The sequence below is a fragment of the Canis lupus genome, chromosome 17 (genome assembly GCF_003254725.2).
Source record: "Canis lupus dingo isolate Sandy chromosome 17, ASM325472v2, whole genome shotgun sequence".
In the NCBI taxonomy this organism is placed as follows: Eukaryota; Metazoa; Chordata; class Mammalia; order Carnivora; family Canidae; genus Canis; species Canis lupus.
In genome coordinates this window covers 46135098-46157958 of record NC_064259.1, presented here as the reverse complement: position 1 = coordinate 46157958, position 22861 = coordinate 46135098, and positions in this window count along the sequence as shown.

Below are 22861 nucleotides of genomic sequence, written 5' to 3'. Positions count from 1 at the left end.
TTTTAATTTTTTTCTTTTCTGTTCCTTTTTTTTAAACAAATGTATGTTGGAATCTGAAATATGCATGTTATCTTCCATATAAACACAAAACTGTACTCTCCATTTTTCCCTTTGCGCTTTAATGTAAATTCATTTTACATTAATTTAATGTATTTTGAAATTCTGTTCATAATACCTTTAAAAATTATGTCATTCTCTCTAGTGCCTGCATGGTTCACCAGAGATTGCAGGAATCTATGCCATAAAATAAATCATATCCCATAGATTAAGCTTTTGCTATCTGTGGTCCTTATAATTTCTGAATTGATCAAATATTTTGAATAACCAAATGACTTTTACTAATAATTAGTATACTTTTGAATGATCAAACATTTAAATAACTATCAATTAAAAACTTATTAGCATAAGATGAGATTCACTTATTCTCTCAAGATGCATCTTTGACAGTCCCAAGTGCCAGTCACTGAGATAGAACACAGTTTAGGAAGGCAAAAGTCACTCAGACATATGTAAGCAAATGCAGAAAACTATTCTGCCCTGTGTATGGATGGAGGTCTTTGTTGGTTCAGAATTTGGAGCTGATGAAGGCTCTGCTATTAGACATGAGTTGCTCCTTCCCTGTATCTTTTAAATTCAGGTGAAATTGAAATAGGAATAATTTATATTTATTGCCTTATCCTTTAACCACGTGGATACACAGAATAAGGAAAGAATCTGACCCAGCTTAACAGATGTTGATCATACAAACTTGTTTTGGAAGAAAGGAAGCAAAATTTAAAAAGAGGGGTAAGAGTTTCTATGCAATTCAAACTTTTGTTAGTATAAACATTTCTTGGGAAATCAGAAATCAAATTTGAGTAAGGCCTATGGTATGCATTATTCCCTAGAGACATTATTTTATGTTTATTTGCTTTAAAATATTAAAATTTAGGGAGGGTGGAAAATATAATTATTTCAGTGCTTATATACTGGTGTTTGTTTATTCAGCTTTAGATGAGAGACTTAAAAACATGTTTAGAGTTGTACATTTTCTAAAACCAAATACTTGCAAATAAAACTGTTATGCTTTGAAATGGCAATTTAATTACAACATAAACAAAAGTAAAAGGGGCATGACAAGATGGGACAGTGTTGGCAAAATATACTAAAGTGGAGAGCTAATTTCCTTAGAAGACATATGTTAAAAGGTATCATAAAAAAAGAAAACCACCTTAGCAGGAAGAAAGGTAAATATATAAACACAGGTACACACAGACATTCAAATAACAAATGTAAAAAAAAAGTTAACTATGATAAATGATAAAATAAATGAAAATTAAATATAAAAAGGTAACCCTCTTCTACCTCTACCACAGGTCCAATCCATCAATAATTCTTATAGTTACTTTCAAGATAAAGTGAGACTCTGTCCCTTGGGACCATGATGGTCTAAGGCGCTGTCATTACTCACTTGTACTATTGCAAGAAAACTGTAATTCTACTCTTGCTTTTCTCAAATCTGTCCTAACCTGAACACCCAAGATTATATTTAAAAACATAAACAGACCATGCCATTCCTGTGCTCAATGCTCTTCTTAGGTTGCTGCTTCTACAAAGGGCAGACAAGGTATAACTATGGCAGATGCAAGAAGGACCCTAATCAATATGCTCACAGGTTTCTACTTCTTAGGCATCTGCAAATGTGTAGCGAGCTGGGACACTTGGCTGCTTTTCAAAGGAATATACCTTAACTTATTAGACACTTGTAGAAGGGGTGTATTATGTTACTAAGAATGTAGACCAAAATAAAGCAAGTTGGAAATTGCTTTGTGCCTTGTGCTAACACTGAACATATACTCAAGGAATAGCCAGTAAGATTAAAATGTGCTTCTCTCAAACTCCAGCACAAGCATTCCATCCCCTTGTCTCCTCATTTATAACTTCTGTCTGCTTACTCTAATGCAATCTGCATCAGGACCATTCTTCTCCGGGGCCCTTTTCTCTATAAGTAAACCCTTGGATTAATTTGACCTTCCTTCATCCAGCCTACAGCGTTACGTTAAAATTTCTCAAAACATTCTTCAAGCAGATGGCATTTGTTTACAGTTAGCCCTGCTGTGTAACAAATTAATCAAAATTTGGTAACTTAAAACACCTAATTTGTTAAACTCACTGTTTCTGGGGACAGGGGTTTGGATAGGATATAGCTGGGGTGGCTTTTTTCTACTTCACATTGTCTGGGTGGCTTCAGCTAGGAAGATTCAAAGGATGGTAATATCCTTGAATGCTTGTTCACTCCCATGTGAGCTGGAATGATGCAAATACTAGGGCTTAGAGTGATGTGTGACTTCTCTATGCTTCCTTGAAGCATGGCAGACTCAGGTTAGTCTTACTTAATGATTCAGGGCTTTAATCATGAGTGTTAGAACCAATCAAGACAGAAACTACATCACCTTTTATGACGCTGCCTCAGGAGTCACATAACTGATTAAAATCCAAGTAGGTACAAGCCTGACCAGATTTCAACTTGATTGCCAAAAGGAAGGGGATATGTCAAAGAAATGGGGGATCATGATATAAAACCTTCTCGGTACTAATCCTTGTACTGATACAGTTATCTTTCCTCAACTTTATATTCTTTTTATCATGTGAAATTAAAAAAATTAGGCTATGGAGGTGGTTACCAAGGTAAAGTGTGGTTCATTTGGAAAACTTGTTTACCCTACTTCATTTGCAGAAAGAAGTAGAAATGAATGTGGTATTTGAAAACAAATCTGATTGCCCTGCTGATGAGAACTCGTTGATGATGAAAGTGATGTTGATGTTTTACTTATTAAAGTCGTGGACATTTCAAACTTGCTTGGCATTTATGAATATGACAAGTCATTTTAAAATCAAAGATAATAGACCTTGGAAAGAAGAATCAGGCAATAATTAATGAAAAAAAATTGAAAACAACAAGAAAGTTGAATTTCTTTGTATTTTTTGTATTACATGAAGTAGTAATAAATTGTATGTGTTAAATATATATGTGTGTATGTATATAATTTTGTTGGATGTTAAGTATATTTATTAAAAGGTAGCACAGAGAAAGGAAATTATTACAGATCTAGAAAAATAGCAGATGCTTTAAATATAAGCAGAAATAACATCCTGCAACTAATTTTCTAAAAGAAAAATGTGTGTGTGTGTGTGTGTGTATCTAGTCAATGTACTAATATCTCAAGTACTCAAATTTATGGAGCTAGGTCTCCTCTTTAAGGAAATAGTTTTGATATGCATGATATGGAACATATTTGGTATATTTTTGTTTGAATATTTATAACTAGATATAGTTAGTAATTTAAATTGTGCTAAATATATTTTAATGCTTTTTATTTTCACAGTAAGTTAAAATATGTGCATTTAAGGACTATAATTTCAACCTTTAGCTCTTTATAAGGTAGGCTTTTAAAAACATCAGTTCAGAGAGAATTCTGGGTAATTAAACAATGGCTATTTAGGACTTTGCTCTATATATCTTTCTTAGAATTAAGATATTTTTATAGTAGAAGTACTTTGCTGCTAACACACAAATGTCCTTTAAAAACAGATGGAATTTGTATACTCAAGAGTCCAATTACTGCTTCTTAGTGAATTCTTATCCTAGTTTCTGTTTTGGGATTGGGGAATATTATCCCTTAAAGAAACATATTTGTAAAATATTATTGATACAAATGTCTCTTAGCCTCAAGTGGAAATGCTAAAAATGATCATGCAACATTATTAAACATTATAACTATGTCATATCCTTTCTTTCCTCGGAGGAGCTTTTTAAAATTTTTTCAGGTTCTTATTGCTTAAATTCCCCTTAATTTCACAATTTATTCTATTATTTCAATCATAAGCAAATAAAAATAATATATTGTATGGGATTCAGTGCTATATTTTAAAAATAAAAATAAATGTAGATTCTATAAAGTATCATAGACAAATTGTATCAGATAAAATATTAGTCTTTTTTTAAAGATTTTATTTATCTATTCATGAGAGAAAGAAAGAGAGACGCGGAGACACAGGAAGAGGGAGAGACAGGCTTCCTATGGGGAGCCTGATGCAGGACTTGATCCCAGGACCCTGGAATCATGACCTGAGCTGAAGGCAGGTGCTCAACAACTATTGTGTGGTTTATCCCACAATATTAGTCTTCATTACAGATCCCAACTTTGCTTTTTGGTAGGGAAGGGGGTAAAAATAGATATATAAATTAAATTTCCTGTATAATACTCCTGACAACTTTTAAATCAAAAACTGTTTATCATAAACCATTTATTCTTTAAGAAATAATTTAGAATCATCTCAAATGACAGAAAAAGCGATTATTTTTCAGAAGAGAAAACTAAACCAGGTTTTAGTTTCCAGTATACGCGGAGATATAATTCCACAGATTGAAGAACCACAGTCTCCTAAATTTTCAAAGAAATGAGCAAAGAAATTCAAGAATAATAAAACATATGCTTTCATGCTAAAAGCCAGGATAAACTATGCTTCACATCTCAGAAACTCGGAATTATTTTTCAAGAGAAATGAGAAATGAGAGAATGTCTGGCCAACCTGATTATGTGTGAATGACCATTCCATTCTTGTTTCTGGTGATAAGGGATGTGGAAATAAATGCTTACCACTAAAGTGCAGAATTTGCAGCAATTAGACCTCAATATAGGTAGGACACAGTTGTTGGGGGGCAGATACTGATCCTTGGCAATTGAATCTCTTTTGACATATACTGATAGAGACTAGATTTATATCTTTTGAAACAACAAAGAGATTAACTAACAAATCGGCAAATAGAGCAAATTTAATCAAAGCTGTGAAGAAACTTGTAAAATGTTTTGGGTTGCAAAAAACCAAAAAACCAAAAACAAAAAAACCCAGACTTGATTGTAAAAATATCTTAAAAATTATTTTGAGCATTGCCTGAAAAGATTATCCAAAAAATAACAATTTAATGTATTTAAGACTATAAATATATTTTGGAAAATGTGCATATATGTGTATACACAATGATTATTAATATTACTAATATCTTCACCTAAAAAGGATTTAAAAAATATACATATGGTCTAAAATGCCATATTATACCAACTAAAACAGAAAAATAAGGGAAAAGAGATGCCTGGGTGGCTCAGTGGTTGAGCATCTGCCTTCAGCTCAGGGTGTCATTCCAGAGTCCACGGATCAAGTACCATATTGGGTTCCTTGCATGGAGCCTGCTTCTCCCTCTGCCTGTGTCTCTGTGTCTCTCTGTGTCTCTCATGAATAAATAGTCTTAAAAAAAAAAAGAAAAAGAAAGGAAGATAAAATTGAAGAGCTAAAATGAGTTGTCTTATATTCCATAAAGAAGAGCAGAGATTGTTTTATTTTATTCTGGTGTTGTTAAAAGAATCTGCTTCATTTAATTAAAAAAATTATTTAACTTTACGGGTGTCTCGGTGGTTCAGTCAAGTGAGCATCCGACTCCGGATCTTGGTAAGGTCTTGATCTCAGGGTTGTGAGTTCAAGCCTCATCCTGGGCTCCAAATTGGGCTTGGAGCCAACTTAAAAATAATTTATTAACATATAAAATTGATTTCCAAATAGAACAAATTTAAGTGAGTTTTGAAAAATGTAAAGTAACCAATAGCTAACCAATAGCTAACCTAAACTTCATTTGTCTTTTTGTTTTGTTTTATTTTTTTCCCAAATTGCTAGCAAAATTTTGTAAAAGAAAAAAATAAACATTACAAAATAATAACTGAAACTAGAAAAAAATGAAGAAACCATGAAAAGTAAGTAGCAGTCTAGAAAACTATATAATTTATGATTTCATTTATACAACATTCTGACAAGGTAAAACTATAGACATGATAAACAAATCAGTAGTTGCCAGAGATTTTTGTGATGGGAAACTGATGAATAGGTAAAACACAGATTTTTAGGGTCATGAAACTATTTTGTATAACATTTTAATGGTTTACCCAAACATATAAAACACAGAGTGATCTTCAATGTATGCAAATTTAAAAAAAGTCACTCATAATATCATGAGATTCCAGAATGGAATAGAGCTTGTGAAAAAAGAATCTCCTTGTATTACAAATGTATGAAACAGCCTCACTGTGGGAGATGAGAGAAAAGTTACTGACCTAAATTACGTTGGAAATGGGAGAAGACTATAATTCTAAACACAGAGGCATTATACTCTAGTTAAGAAAGATTTTTCTTCCCCCATGAGGATACAGGTTAACAGTTTCAAAACCATTATACATTTATACTAGAATTTTAAAAACTAAGTAAATGGATGATGGTTGGTAAGAACCAAGTCTCTCACTATTGGAGGTAACAGGCAAGCAAGAGGAGAAAGCTAGAATGATAAATGTGGTAATTGATTAGAGTTGGAGACATCAGGATGGACTCATTAACTTAATCTTGATAAATATTGTTAAGTATACATATATCTGTATATATGCAGGTTAGTATACACAATTCCCTTGCTCTGTCACCAAAGAGGATGCTGAATGTTGATACCCTAGAAGTAACAAAGAAATCTGACATTCAAATGTTGGTTGTTGATACCATTTTCCAGAAAAACAAAAACAAAAACAAACATGGCTTATTGGAATAACAGATGATTCTAGGGCTAGGGCAGAAAATATACAGAAAACCTTGAACATTTTTCATGCTAGAAAGTAAGGAAGTACTTAAAAATACTAACAACAACATAATATGGGGATATGTGAAAGTGACACAGGATCCAATGAAAGAGCTCCTAACAGCTAAAGCTAAACAATTTGAGCAATGGAATAAGCAATATATATAACCCAGAGTATAAGATAAATATCAATGAGTCCATACTGAAACCATGGGGGGAAAAGACAAACTTCCCATGCAGAACAACTCCAAATTTTATATATATATATATTTATATTTATATTTATATTTATATTTATACACACATATACACTATGCCCAAAAAGGGGATCGCACAACTCTCCACTTTTTAAAGTACAGGCTGCATGTAGTAACTTCCTTCATAAAAGTGCAATATGGAACGGGGGAATAATAATAATTCTACAGCAGATCTACTGCATAAACACTACCTGTCAGATGATCAAGGTCAGTATTAGCAGTAATTAGTTATAATGCTACTCTGTATTCCTGATATTATGTAATGAAAAAGGCACTTAACTTCTCTTGTTTCCTCTTCAGAACAAATAACTCAATTAAATCATAAAAAAATAGAAAAATCTCAATTATAGTATATCCTACAAAATATCTAATATTTCTCAAAACAATCAAGATCATCAAAAACAAGGAAAGTATGAAGAACTCACAGTTAAGATGATCCTAAGGAGACGTAACTGGTAAACACAGCTTGTCCTGGAAAAAAAAAAACAATAAAAAAACAACAAAAAGTAAGGAAATCTGAATAATGTATGAATTTTAGTTTATAACAACACTAATACTGATTCATTAATTATGACAAACCTACCATATTAGCAGAAGATGTTAATAATAGGAGAAACTGGGTGTGGGATGTTTGGATTACCTTCACAACTATCCTGTAAATCAATAACTTCTCTAAAATTAAAAGCTTATTTTTAAAACTCCTTTTAGTCATGTGAGGTAATATCACCTAGAAATGATCACCTAAAGGGCAGCCCTGGTGGCTCAGCGGTTTGGAGCCGCCTGCAGCCTGGGGTGTGATCGGATCGAGTCCCATGTCAGGCTCCCTGCATGGAGCCTGCTTCTCCCTCTGCCTGTCTCTGCCTCTCTCACTGTGTCTATGAATGAATAAATAAAATCTTAACCACTGCTACTCAACATAGTACTGGAAGTCCTAGCCTCAGCAATCAGACAACAAAAGAAAAAGCATTCAAATTGGCAAAGAAGTCAAACTCTCCCTCTTCGCGGATGACATGATACTCTACATAGAAAACCCAAAAGATTCCACCCCAAGATTGCTAGAACTCATACAGCAATTTGGTAGCGTGGCAGGATACAAAATCAATGCCCAGAAATCAATGGCATTTCTATACACTAACAATGAGACTGAAGACAGAGAAATTAAGGAGTCAATCCCATTTACAATTGCACCCAAAAGCATAAGATACCTAGGAATAAACCTAACCAAAGAGGTAAAGGATCTATACCCTAAAAACTATAGAACGCTTCTGAAAGAAATTGAGGAAGACACAAAGTGATGGAAAAATATTCCATGCTCATGGATTGGCAGAATTAATATTGTGAAAATGTCAATGTTACCCAGGGCAATGTACATGTTTAATGCAATCCCTATCAAAATACCATGGACTTTCTTCAGAGAGTTAGAGCAAATAATTTTAAGATTTGTGTAGAATCAGAAAAGACCCCAATAGCCAGGGGAATTTTAAAAAAGAAAACCATATCTGGGGGCATCACAATGCCAGATTTCAGGTTGTACTACAAAGCTGTGGTCATCAAGATAGTGTGGTACTGGCACAAAAACAGACACATAGATCAGTGGAACAGAATAGAGAACCCAGAAGTGGACCCTGAACTTTATGGTCAACTAATATTCGATAAAGGAGGAAAGACTATCCATTGGAAGAAAGACAGTCTCTTCAATAAATGGTGCTGGGAAAATTGGACATCCACATGCAGAAGAATGAAACTAGACCACTCTCTTTCACCATACACAAAGATAAACTCAAAATGGATGAAAGTCTAAATGTGAGACAAGATTCCATCAAAATCCTAGAGAAGAACACAGGCAACACCCTTTTTGAACTCGGCCATAGTAACTTCTTGCAAGATACATCCACGAAGGCAAAAGAAACAAAAGCAAAAATGAACTATTGGGACTTCATCAAGATAAGAAGCTTTTGCACAGCAAAGGATACAGTCAACAAAACTCAAAGACAACCTACAGAATGGGAGAAGATATTTGCAAATGACGTATCAGATAAAGGGCTAGTTTCTTAAACTCAACACCAAAGAAACCAACAATCCAATCATAAAATGGGCAAAAGACATGAAGAGAAATCTCACAGAGGAAGACATAGACATGGCCAACATGCACATGAGAAAATGCTCAGCATCACTTGCCATCAGGGAAATACAAATCAAAACCACAATGAGATACCACCTCACACCAGTGAGAATGGGGAAAATTAACAAGGCAGGAAACCACAAATGTTGGAGAGGATGCGGAGAAAAGGGAACCCTCTTACCCTGTTGGTGGGAATGTGAACTGGTGCAGCCACTCTGGAAAACTGTGTGGAGGTTCCTCAAAGAGTTAAAAATAGACCTGCCCTATGACCCAGCAATTGCACTGTTGGGGATTTACCCCAAAGATTCAGATGCAATGAAACGCCAGAACACCTGCACCCCAATGTTTCTAGCAGCAATGTCCACAATAGCCAAACTGTGGAAGGAGCCTCGGTGTCCATCAAAAGATGAATGGATAAAGAAGATGTGGTTTATGTATACAATGGAATATTACTCAGCTATTAGAAATGACAAATACCCACCATTTGCTTCAACGTGGATGGAACTGGAGGGTATTATGCTGAGTGAAGTAAGTCATTCGGAGAAGGACAAATATTGTATGTTCTCATTCATTTGGGGAATATAAATAATAGTGAAAGGGAATATAAGGGAAGGGAGAAGAAATGTGTGGGAAATATCAGAAAGGGAGACAGAGCATAAAGACTCCTAACTCAGGATCCCTGGGTGGTGCAGCGGTTTGGAGCCTGTCTTTGGCCGGGGGCGCGATCCTGGAGACCCGGGATCGAATCCCACGTCGGGCTCCCGGTGCATGGAGCCTGCTTCTCCCTCTGCCTATGTCTCTGCCTCTCTCTCTCTCTGTGACTATCATAAATAAATAAATAAATTAAAAAAAAAAAAGACTCCTAACTCTGGGAAATGAACTAGGGGTGATGGAAGGGGAGGAGGGTGGGGGGGTGGGGGTGAATGGGTGACGGGCACTGAGGGGGGCACTTGACGGGATGAGCACTCGTTGTTATTCTGTATGTTGGCAAATTGAACACCAATAAAAAATAAATTTATTAAATAAATAAATAAATAAATAATAAAATCTTTTTTTTTAATTTATTTTTTATTGGTGTTCAATTTACTAACATACAGAATAACACCCAGTGCCCGTCACCCATTCACTCCCACCCCCCACCCACCTCCCCTTCCACCACCCCTAGTTCGTTTCCCAGAGTTAGCAGTCTTTACGTTCTGTCTCCCTTTCTGATATTTCCCACACATTTCTTCTCCCTTCCCTTATATTCCCTTTCACTATTATTTATATTCCCCAAATGAATGAGAACATATAATGTTTGTCCTTCTCCGACTGACTTACTTCACTCAGCATAATACCCTCCAGTTCCATCCACGTTGAAGCAAATGGTGGGTATTTGTCATTTCTAATAGCTGAGTAATATTCCATTGTATACATAAACCACATCTTCTTTATCCATTCATCTTTCGTTGGACACCGAGGCTCCTTCCACAGTTTGGCTATCGTGGCCATTGCTGCTAGAAACATCGGGGTGCAGGTGTCCCGGCGTTTCATTGCATTTGTATCTTTGGGGTAAATCCCCAACAGTGCAATTGCTGGGTCGTAGGGCAGGTATATTTTTAACTGTTTGAGGAACCTCCACACAGTTTTCCAGAGTGGCTGCACCAGTTCACATTCCCACCAACAGTGTAAGAGGGTTCCCTTTTCTCCGCATCCTCTCCAACATTTGTTGTTTCCTGCCTTGTTAATTTTCCCCATTCTCACTGGTGTGAGGTGGTATCTCATTGTAGTTTTGATTTGTATTTCCCTGATGGCAAGTGATGCAGAACATTTTCTCATATGCATGTTGGCCATGTCTATGTCTTCCTCTGTGAGATTTCTCTTCATGTCTTTTGCCCATTTCATGATTGGATTGTTTGTTTCTTTGGTGTTGAGTTTAATAAGTTCTTTATAGATCTTGGAAACTAGCCCTTTATCGGATATGTCATTTGCAAATATCTTCTCCCATTCTGTAGGTTGTCTTTGAGTTTTGTTGACCGTATCCTTTGCTGTGCAAAAGCTTCTTATCTTGATGAAGTCCCAATAGTTCATTTTTGCTTTTGTTTCTTTTGCCTTCGTGGATGTATCTTGCAAGAAGTTACTATGGCCGAGTTCAAAAAGGGTGTTGCCTGTGTTCTTCTCTAGGATTTTGATGGAATCTTGTCTCACATTTAGATCTTTCATCCATTTTGAGTTTATCTTTGTGTATGGTGCAAGAGAGTGGTCTAGTTTCATTCTTCTGCATGTGGATGTCCAATTTTCCCAGCACCATTTATTGAAGAGACTGTCTTTCTTCAAATGGATAGTCTTTCCTCCTTTATCGAATATTAGTTGCCCATAAAGTTCAGGGTCCACTTCTGGATTCTCTATTCTGTTCCACTGATCTATGTGTCTGTTTTTGTGCCAGTACCACGCTGTCTTGATGACCACAGCTTTGTAGTACAACCTGAAATCTGGCATTGTGATGCCCCCAGATATGGTTTTCTTTTTTAAAATTCCCCTGGCTATTCGGGGTCTTTTCTGATTCCACACAAATCTTAAAATAATTTGTTCTAACTCTCTGAAGAAAGTCCATGGTATTTTGATAGGGATTGCATTAAACGTGTATATTGCCCTGGGTAACATTGACATTTTCACAATATTAATTCTGCCAATCCATGAGCATGGAATATTTTTCCATCTCTTTGTGTCTTCCTCAATTTCTTTCAGAAGTGTTCTATAGTTTTGAGGGTATAGATCCTTTACATCTTTGGTTAGGTTTATTCCTAGGTATCTTATGCTTTTGGGTGCAATTGTAAATGGGATTGACTCCTTAATTTCTCTGTCTTCAGTCTCATTGTTAGTGTATAGAAATGCCACTGACTTCTGGGCATTGATTTTGTATCCTGCCACGCTACCGAATTGCTGTATGAGTTCTAGCAATCTTGGGGTGGAGACTTTTGGGTTTTCTATGTAGAGTATCATGTCATCCGCGAAGAGGGAGAGTTTGACTTCTTCTTTGCCAATCTGAATGCCTTTAATGTCTTTTTGTTGTCTGATTGCTGAGGCTAGGACTTCCAGTACTATGTTGAACAGCAGTGGTGAGAGTGGACATCCCTGTCTTGTTCCTGATCTTAGGGGAAAGGCTCCTAGTGCTTCCCCATTGAGAATGGTATTTGCTGTGGGCTTTTCATAGATGGCTTTTAAGATGTCGAGGAATGTTCCCTCTATCCCTACACTCTGAAGAGTTTTGATCAGGAATGGATGCTGTATTTTGTCAAATGCTTTCTCTGCATCCAATGAGAGGATCATATGGTTCTTGGTTTTTCTCTTGCTGATATGATGAATCACATTGATTGTTTTACGGGTGTTGAACCAGCCTTGTGTCCCAGGGATAAATCCTACTTGGTCATGGTGGATAATTTTCTTAATGTACTGTTGGATCCTATTGGCCAGTATCTTGTTGAGAATTTTTGCATCCATGTTCATCAGGGATATTGGTCTGTAATTCTCCTTTTTGGTGGGGTCTTTGTCTGGCTTTGGAATTAAGGTGATGCTGGCTTCATAGAACGAATTTGGAAGTACTCCATCTCTTTCTATCTTTCCAAACAGCTTTAGGAGAATAGGTACGATTTCTTCTTTAAACGTTTGATAAAATTCCCCTGGGAAGCCATCTGGCCCTGGACTCTTGTGTCTTGGGAGGTTTTTGATGACTGCTTCAATTTCCTCCCTGGTTATTGGCCTGTTCAGGTTTTCTATTTCTTCCTGTTCCAGTTTTGGTAGTTTGTGGCTTTCCAGGAATGCGTCCATTTCTTCTAGATTGCCTAATTTATTGGCGTATAGCTGTTCATAATATGTTTTTAAAATCGTTTGTATTTCCTTGGTGTTGGTAGTGATCTCTCCTTTCTCATTCATGATTTTATTAATTTGAGTCTTCTCTCTCTTCTTTTTAATAAGGCTGGCTAATGGTTTATCTATCTTATTAATTCTTTCAAAGAACCAACTCCTGGTTCTGTTGATCTGTTCCACAGTTCTTCTGGTCTCGATTTCGTTGAGTTCTGCTCGAATCTTTATTAACTCCCTTCTTCTCTTGGGTGTAGGATCTATTTGCTGTTTTTTCTCTAGCTCCTTTATGTGTAAGGTTAGCTTTTGTATTTGAGTTCTTTCCAGTTTTTGAATGGATGCTTGTATTGCGATGTATTTCCCCGTTAGGACTGCTTTTGCTGCATCCCAAAGATTTTGAAATAAAAAATAAATTTATTAAATAAATAAATAAATAAATAAATAAATAAATAAATAATAAAATAAAATCTTAATAAAAAGAATTGATCATCTAAAAATAGTTTGGGTATTTAGAAAAAAAGGGGGCAGGTAGATAATAAGATAAAACATTTGTGACTATAAACGCAATTAATTGTCAAAATAAAAACATAGAGACTCTAAGATTTGGCTACCCATATCTAAAAAAATAAAAACAACTCAGAAGCAATAAAAAAAATAAATAATACATTAGGAAAGAAACAGCAGTCATATTCAAGCAAAAATACAGCCAGTGCCCAACTGTGCTATCATAATACGCAAAGTTAAATAAGATTAATAGTGCATTTTTGCTTTTGTTTTTACTAGGAAGTACTGTCCTTCAATTTGTCACAAAAAGAGCATTCAATATCCCACATGGCCATCTGATCCATAAATTCAGAACTCTTTCCAAAAGTTCCCCTCAGCTGATATTTGAAAACATCTCATCTTGTTTACTACCAAACAATGAAGGTAAATATCAAAGAGACTCTTTTGAAGCTGGAAAATGTGGCCAATACTTAGGAAGATGATTGTCATGGAAGCAGTTCTACTCAACAGCTACCGTTCAAGCCCAAGTACTAGGGGCCGTTCCGGAGAGTGGCCAGCCCAAACACAGTGTCTATTCTTTTCATAGTTGATTCTGTGTGGTCTCTTCTTTCTCTGCCCCTTTCCCTACCCCTGCCCCCATACATCCATTTTAAAGCCATTGTCAATAAGTCCTATAAACATTTCATAGAAATGTCACTGAAAACATGGAATGAATTATTAAGAGTGGTGGCTTTTAAAATATATTTTTATGATGACCAGAAATACCATTATTGAAAGTAAAATTAAAAACTGAAAGGTATATAAAAATATAAGAGATCTCACCAAATAATAAGGAAATTATGAAGAGTCCTAGAGGAGAGTATATAAAAATGAATATGATACATTTAAGTATTAATAAATGAATGAGAACATATTCAGTTTTACTTACAATCAAAACTTTTGGTTGTGGGATGTCTGGGTGGATCAGCAGTTGAGCATCTGCCTTTGGCTCAGGTCGTGATCCCAGGATCCAGGATTGAGTCCCACATCGGGGTTCCTGCATGGAGCCTGCTTCTCCCTCTGCCTGTGTCTCTGCCTCTTTCAGTGTGTCTTTCATGATTAAATAAATAAAATCTTAAAAAAAAAACCCTTAGGGTTGTGAATTTGTCAATGATTTAAAAGCAACCAAATAAGAGTGAAGCTAGTGAAATGGGCATTCTCAAATATATCTGGAACTGTACATTGTCACCCTTTGTAAAGTTCTTATTTGGGGAATCATGTTCATACATCATACAAACAAAAATAAACAAGGATAGGAAAATAAAACATGAAATGGAATAAAGGAACAGAACTATATTTCACATGAATTACATACCCACAATGAAGGGGGAGAAACACCTAAGCAACTTTTGAACTCTCTATTTTGACTACCTGCCTCCAGGATAGACAAAAAGAACTGTAAATAAATATCAAATATTAAACTCTAGTTAGTAAGCTTCTTTTTCACTGACCCATAAGTTAGCAATACTGGAAGTACTTTCTATGTATCCAGGATTAAGAAAAAAAAAAGAAATAAAAAATAAAGAAAACCCAAAAACTCTCAGGAGGAATTCATGTTGAGATAACTGATAACAAAGATGTTGGCATGATAATCTGATCTTCCAGTATGTTTATTATTAGGAGAATTGAGATTCCTTACAAACTTAAAAAAATCAGATAATCCAGGAATTTACACAATATAATAATTTTTAATCTTTTTATTAACTGCATAGATAATATATAATGACATATAACATTGTTTATAATATTTATACAAATAAATATCAATACTATTTTGCAAGTAGTATATATGTATGATACCACTTTTAAAAATTTATATATATATATATGTATATATGGAACCTCTAGAAGAATATCTAACAAAAAGATACTGATATTTATTTATAGTGGAATACTGTATGATTATCAACTTTTTTATGTGTGACAACTGCCTTTAGGAAGTGAATATGTATTAATATGCAGTTAAATAATGTTTATTTCATGAATTATGAATGCTATGAAATAAAATATAAACAATTTCTTCAAATTTTGTCCTTAAAATATGAGATTATAAATCAAATTATCTAGGAAACAGGAATGGGAAAGGGTAGTCAGGAGTTCCAGTGTTCCATAATTCTGACTCTTCTATGAATTGTCTACCAAGAATATCTGGGCAGCTTCTGTTACTGCACAACGATTATGCTGTCCCTAATCCCCTTTTGTTACTGTTTAGACCAAACTTCTGTTCCTCTGTTTTAAGACTTGCTTATGGTATTGTGCTCAGAAATGCTGAAATGGGTGCAACAATCACCACCGATGGGTGAATATTGACTTACTAATGATTATTTTCAAACTGAGCATATGACTTTGTCATTTAACAGATGTTAAAGTAAATTCATTTATTTAATTATGAAGTTCGGCAATGCTAAAACATAGACTCATTTCTCATGTTCACGTGGTCTTTTATAGAGAATGGAATGAACACATTGACTCAGTTCTGACATTACAACTTCTTACATGTTGACAAAATATTGATTGTATTCTAATAGCATTGTATTAATAGTGCTTGAAACTGTTTTAAATATTTATTCATTTATTTATTTTAGAGAGAGAAAAAGCAAGCACACAAGTGGGAGGGTCAGAGGGAGAGAGAGAAAGAATCTCAAGCAGACTCCACGCTGAGTGTGGAGTCCCACACAGGCTGGATCCCACCACTCCCGAGATCCCGACCTGAGCCAAAACCAAGAACGAGATGCTTAACAGACTGAGCCACCCAGGAACCCATGCTTGATACTTCTATGGATGAGTTTTTTTAAGTATTAGGTTACTAACTGCTCATCTTCCACACCTTCCTACTTAGTTTATCTTAGTGTAAGAAACATAAAAAAGAGTAAGAAACATAAAAAAGACAAGTTTTCAGCTTGTGCTTTTCAGTCCATTTTTCTCTCCATTATCTATTATATGGCTATGAAGAGATTCTTAATTTTGTTTGTCCATACTTAGTATGGTGGTAGAGGTAATGCAAGACATAGTTAAGAATTACATAATTAATACAGCAAGACAATCCACTCACCAATACATTCTTTTTTGTAGAACTTTTATATCATTTATTTATTTTTAGAATTTTAATTTATTTTTTAAATTCTAGTATAATAAACATACAGTGTTATATTAGTTTCAGGTGTACAATACAGTGATTCAACAATTCTATATATCACCAATGCATCTCATGATAAGTATACTCTAATTAATCCTCCTCACCTATTTACCCATCAGCCATTCCACCTCCCCTGTGACAAGCAATTGTGCTCTATATTTAAGAGTCTAAATAAGTCAGAGAAAGACAAATACCATATGATTTTATTCATATGTGGAACTTAAGAAATAAATTAACAAAGAAAAAATGAGACAAACAGAAAAGCCCAATGCATTATTAAAACAATTATTTCCTAAGCCTAAGTCTCATTTCACTATTTGCAGACAATGATCTACTGAGTTTTCTTGTCATTAGGACTTTTTTTTTTTTTTTTGCATCAGCTTATTCTAAACTTAAAGAAAATTAATATTTGTCTATTTTAGACCAAGGAACATTTTATATTGGCCATTTAATAAAGTGGTGATTAATAATTCATTGACAGATTAATCATTTACCTGAGTTGCCTGTATATAATTTTTATCTTCACAATCTCCTACAGACCAAATTAACTAACCTTTCAATCACATGTGATTTTTCCCCCTCTTTAAGCAATATCAATAATTACAATTATTGTTAACATTTATTGACTGTTTACAATGTGTCACATGGTTCTAAGTTTTAAATGAATTAAGTTAATGTTCATAATAACTCAAGAAGAGAGGTAAGTTAGGTGGTTTCCCCAGAAGCAGGGCATGAGGAGTAGATTTATATGTCTGATTTATTGAGGCAGCGCTCTCTGAGTAACTTGTAAAGGCAGGAGAAAGCAGGATAGAGAACAGAAAAGAATTATTCATAAGCAACAAGGTGGATTTAGTAGAGGTCTAACAACCTCAACTCTTGGGAACTCTGGAGGGTTAACTGCTCCAAAAACTCTATTCTGTTTTGGGTCAAAGAAGTAGAGCTTTGGTTTCCATCTAGTAATTGCCTATGACCCCAGGGAAGGGAGTTTCCAGGTAGGAGGAAAAGAAGAGGAGGCTAGGCGTGTCAAGTGAGGTAGCATCAATTTCCTGAGGATATTCCTAAATTCTCTAATGTTCCTTAGTGTTCAAGTGTATACTACTTAGGAAAGTACCCGAGCACCACAGAGTGGGAGATAGTTATACTCACAATCTGATAAATGCACTCCAGCAGAACTAGGCATATCATGGGCATCTGAATCAATAGAGCTACCATTTCCTTCATTTTAGAACTTAGGACACAAAGGCCAGAAAAATCATGTGATTTACCCAAGGACACACAGGTTGGAAAATTACAGTTTGGATACAAGACTTACCAGTCTGGCTGTAGAGCCAGAATTCTTACCACCATAAATTAAATTGACTCAGGTTTTCAAGTTAGCAATGTATTTGTAGATCTATCCTCTATCTATCTATCTATCTATCTATCTATCTATCATCTATCATCTATCTATCTATCATCTATCTATATTTTAAAGATTTATTAATTTATTTTAGAGAGAAAGAGAAAAAGAGTGCAAGCAAGTGAGGGACAGGCAGAGGGAGAGAGAGAGAGAGAGAAACTTCAGCAGACTGCTTACTGAGGTTGGAGCCTGACTCAGGGCTCAATCTCAAGACCATGAGATCATGACCTGAGCTGAAACCAAGAGTGGAACACTCAACAAACTGTGCCACCTAGGGACCCCTGTAGATCCATATTTTTTGAAACCTGTTCTAGCAATCACTTATAAATTCACATACTACCTGAGATATGAGACATTAAATGAAATCAAAAGTATTATAGATATTAGGAAACTCATAAGAAAATTTTCTTAATAACTCAGCATATTATTTATCAGCTTATTTTTTAAACATTAATTTCTACCATAATGCTTCACTTTTCTTTCTACACAGAGATTCTTTTACTTACATTTGTTTTTCCTACTCAAGATATGGTTCATATTTTACCTTATTATTTGAGTAATTTTTCAGAGATCAAAATTAATCTCTATAGATTAGGTTTTCCCATTCTAAAACCAAAAATTTTCCCAGAAAACTTGTTTAAAAGGGAATTCAGGGGCACTGGGTGGCTTGATCAGTAGAGCATCTACCTTTGGCTCAGTTCGTGATCTCAGGGTCCTGGGATTGAGCCCTGCATCAGGCTCTCTGCTCAGTATGAAGTCTCCTTCTCCCTCTGTGATCTCTCTGGCTCCCACTCTCAAATAAATAAATAAAATCTTTAAAAAAAAGGAATACAAAATCAATACATAATCAATGACACTCACATGTAAGACTAAGAACTATACAATGGAAATAAGCACTTAAGTTGTATGCTATGTGGTCCTGCCAACAGCAAATAGGATGTGACATGCTGCAGACCCAGATATTACACGGACTACAATAATAAACATTCAGGAATATAGTAAAATAAGTACACAATTATGAGTTTTAATAAGGATATGCTACAGCTAAAGTTGGAAATACTTTTGGGGGTAATGGACCTACATAATTTAAAGATAGGCAGTAAACTGCAGGCAGTAAAATTCAATTACACTGACTATAAGATGCATTCAAACATGCTCCCATGAAGCATTCAATTCCCAGCATCATTTTGCTGATAATGTTTCCTACAGCTATGGCTGGCCACACTTTTATTGTGATCACTTAATTTATGAACAGAATAGAGGAATTGAATGGCTAGTTTGGGAATAAAAAAAAAATCTTATAGTTTATCATAGTGATAAACTGTGTCTCCCAAAAAGCATATGTGGACTTTACAAAACAATCACAGTTTAACTAATGGGTTAGTTGTTAACTAGGATCCCAAATTTATTAGGAAATGAAAAGGAGACCATATGGGAGAAGTAATGCTTTTGGTAGGAAGATAAAAGAAAAAGATGAGGATGGGGACACCTGGGTGGCTTAGTGGTTGAGCATCTGCCTTTGGCTCCAGTCATGATCCTGGGTCCTGGGATCGAATCCTGCATCAGGCTCCCCATGGAGAGCCTCTCTCCTGCTGCCTATGTCTTTGCCTCTCTCTGTGTGTCTCTCATGAATAAATAAATAAAATCTAAAAAAAAAAAAAGAAAAATATGAGGATGGACAATTATAGTTACCATGTCATTCTGAGAATGATAAGGTATTTGGATGGGACTATTCATTTTCAGGGTCATCAGATGAATTCAAGGGGGAGAGAAAAAAAATTCCTTCAAGAATTTTCTCCAAGGAGTAGATAGCAACTTAGTGGAATTCTGATTTCATTACTTCAATAAGCGTATCTATGTTACTTAGAAAAAATCATTACTTGCTATATGGTGGTTTTTAAACTCCTATATTACAAAATGCTACTATAACATGTCTTTTACAAACAGAGTAATTGTGTTTAAGAGTACTTCTGTGAGAAAAACAAAATTGTCCACAATGCATGCCAATTACATTGAAACTGTTGATCTGAATGAAATGTTCATACCTTTAATTGACAGATTATTAGATACTAAGAAGAGAATATATGGCATTACATTTAGCAAATTTACAGGCCATAAAAGGAAAGCATGCATTAAAGCTGTTTATATCATAACATAGGAGGCTCTTGAAAAGTTACATATTAAGTTAACTACTTCGTTTTGTCAGCAAACACTATCCAAGTGTGTATAAATATTTTTCTATTGCGTACCCTTGTCTATGTGCTGTTTTTTAAAATTTAGTCATTATACAGAAAATTAAGCAAAATGTTAATCCTACAGTTTTCTTCTTTACACCCCCACCTCCACTCACTAAAATGATAGTCATATAAATATCTTTGTTAGAATCATCTCTTCTTAGTAGCAATGACTTCTGTTGTAGAGAATGGTAGAAAAGCCAATGATAAGGCTTTCATAGTGTTGGAAAAGGTACTGAGCTACTCTCTTTATATATTTTTATAAAATTACATTTTCTCATTACTTTCAAGACAAAGATGAAGTTACAAATGTAAACAAAAAGATCAGGTAAGGAGACTTTGCCTTAGGGCCATAAGGCTCTTTGGAAGTACTTCGTTACTTTCTCATCTCTCGGATAGTCTTAAGTATGCATTTTTTTTCAAATTTTAACAGATTCATTTGTAGAAAAAATCTTAGGTTCAGAAAAAAATTGTTAAAAAAATACAAGTTCCCACATACTCCTTCTACTTCATACCCGACTCAGTTTCCCTTATTTTTACATCTTGTATTTATGTGGTACATTTTTTACAATTGATGAAACAATATTGATGCATTATTATTAACTGAAGTCCACTGTTTATACATTAGAGTTCAATCTTTAGGTTCTGCAGTTCTATGAATTATGACAAATGCATAATGTCATGTAACCACCATTATAATAAGTAGTGAACAATTTAACTACCCTGAATATCTCCTATGCTCCACATGGCCATTTCTCTGTTCCACAATCTCTACAAATATATGACAGGCAATCAATGATATTTTTACTGTCCTATAATTTGTCCTTTTTCAGTATGTCACATGCTTGGGATCATACAGTATGTAGACTTTTCAGACTGGCTTCTTTAATTTATCAATTGCACTTAAAAGTTCCTCCATGTCATTAAAAATTTTTTTTGATGTATATGCACAAAATTTTTCTTAGTAGTGGTGAAGCAGAATATACACATTAGATTTCTGAATGTGAAATTAATGAGTAATATTAAAATTTAAAGACACTTATGGACCAACTTTTGAAGGCTGTGATCTAATTGTTTTCCTCATTATGTTTTCCCCATATTTAGTGAGGTATAATTGATAAATAAAAATTGTACATATCTAAGGTGCTTGATGGTTTGATAGATGCATACATTGCAAAATGATGCCATAATCAAGCTATTTAACACAACTATCACCTCACTTAACTATCACTTTGTATGTATATGTGGTGAGAACATGTAAGATTTACTCTATGAACACATTTGAAGTATACAATATTTTGAGTTTAGTTTATAACCTTATGCATCTTATAATTTAAAGGCTTTGACCAATATCTCCCTATCTTTCCTACCCCATAGTCTGGAGAAACCACCATTATATTCTCTGCTTTTGTGAATTCAACTTTTTTTAAAAGATTCTACATAAGAAGATCACACACAATTTGTCTCTCTGTGTCTAGTTTAATTTACTAGAATAATATCCTCTAAGTTCATCCATGCTCTCACAGATGATAGAATTTTCTCATTTTTTTAAATTAAGTAAACCCTACCCCAAATATTCCTGTGTGTTTGTGTGTGTGTGTGTGTGTGTGTGTGTGAGAGAGAGAGAGAGAGAGAGAGAGGAGAGAGAATGTATGTATAACATTTTTTTGATCCACTCATTCACTAACAAACATCATGGTTTTGATTTGCATTTCCCTAATGATTAGTGATGTTGAGCATCTTCTTATGTATCTACTTGTCATCTTCATGTCTTCTTTGGAAAAATGTCCATTAAGGTCCTTTTCCATTTTTTAATCTGGTTGTTTGGTTTTTGCTATTCAGTCATACAATTTTCTCACATATTTTGGATATTAATCTTATGAGTATATGCCTTGTAATTATTTCTACCCATTCTATAGGTTGTCTTTTCATTTTATTGATTATTCCCTCTCCTGTGCAGAGATTTTAGTTTGATGTAGCTTCACATGTTTGTTTTTTGCTTTCTTCGCCTTTTCTTTTATGTTATGCCCCCCCCCAAAAAAAAAATCATTGCTAAGACCAATATCAAGTATTCCTCTATGTTTTCTTCTTGGAGTTATATGGTTTCAGCCCTTACATTTAAATCTTTAATCCATTTCAGGTTATTTTTTGTGTATGACGTAAGATAAGAGTCTAACTTCATTGTTTTGCATGTGGCTGTCTAGTTTCCCCACCCGTTTATTAAAAGGCTCTCGTTTCTCAATTGTGTATTCATGGCATTCTTTTAAAAAATTAGGTGATTACATATGTATAGGATTACATATGCGCTCTCTATTCTGTTCCACTGTCCTATGTGTCTGTCTTAATGCCATTATCACACTGTTTTGATTATAATAGCTTTGTAATATAGTAGAAATCAGGAAATGTAATTCCTCTGTCTTCATTCTTCTTTTTAAAGATCATTTTGGCTATTCAGGATTTTCATAGTTCCACACAAATTTTAGGATTTTTTTTTCTATTTCTGTGAAAAGTACCAGTGGAATTTTGATAGGGATTGTATCGATCTGTAGATCACTTTAGGAAGTATGGACATTTTAAAAACAGTAATTTTTCCAATCTGTGAACATGCAATATCTTCTCATTTAATTGTGACTTCTTCAATTACTTTCATCAATGTCTTATAGATTTAGCATACAGATCTT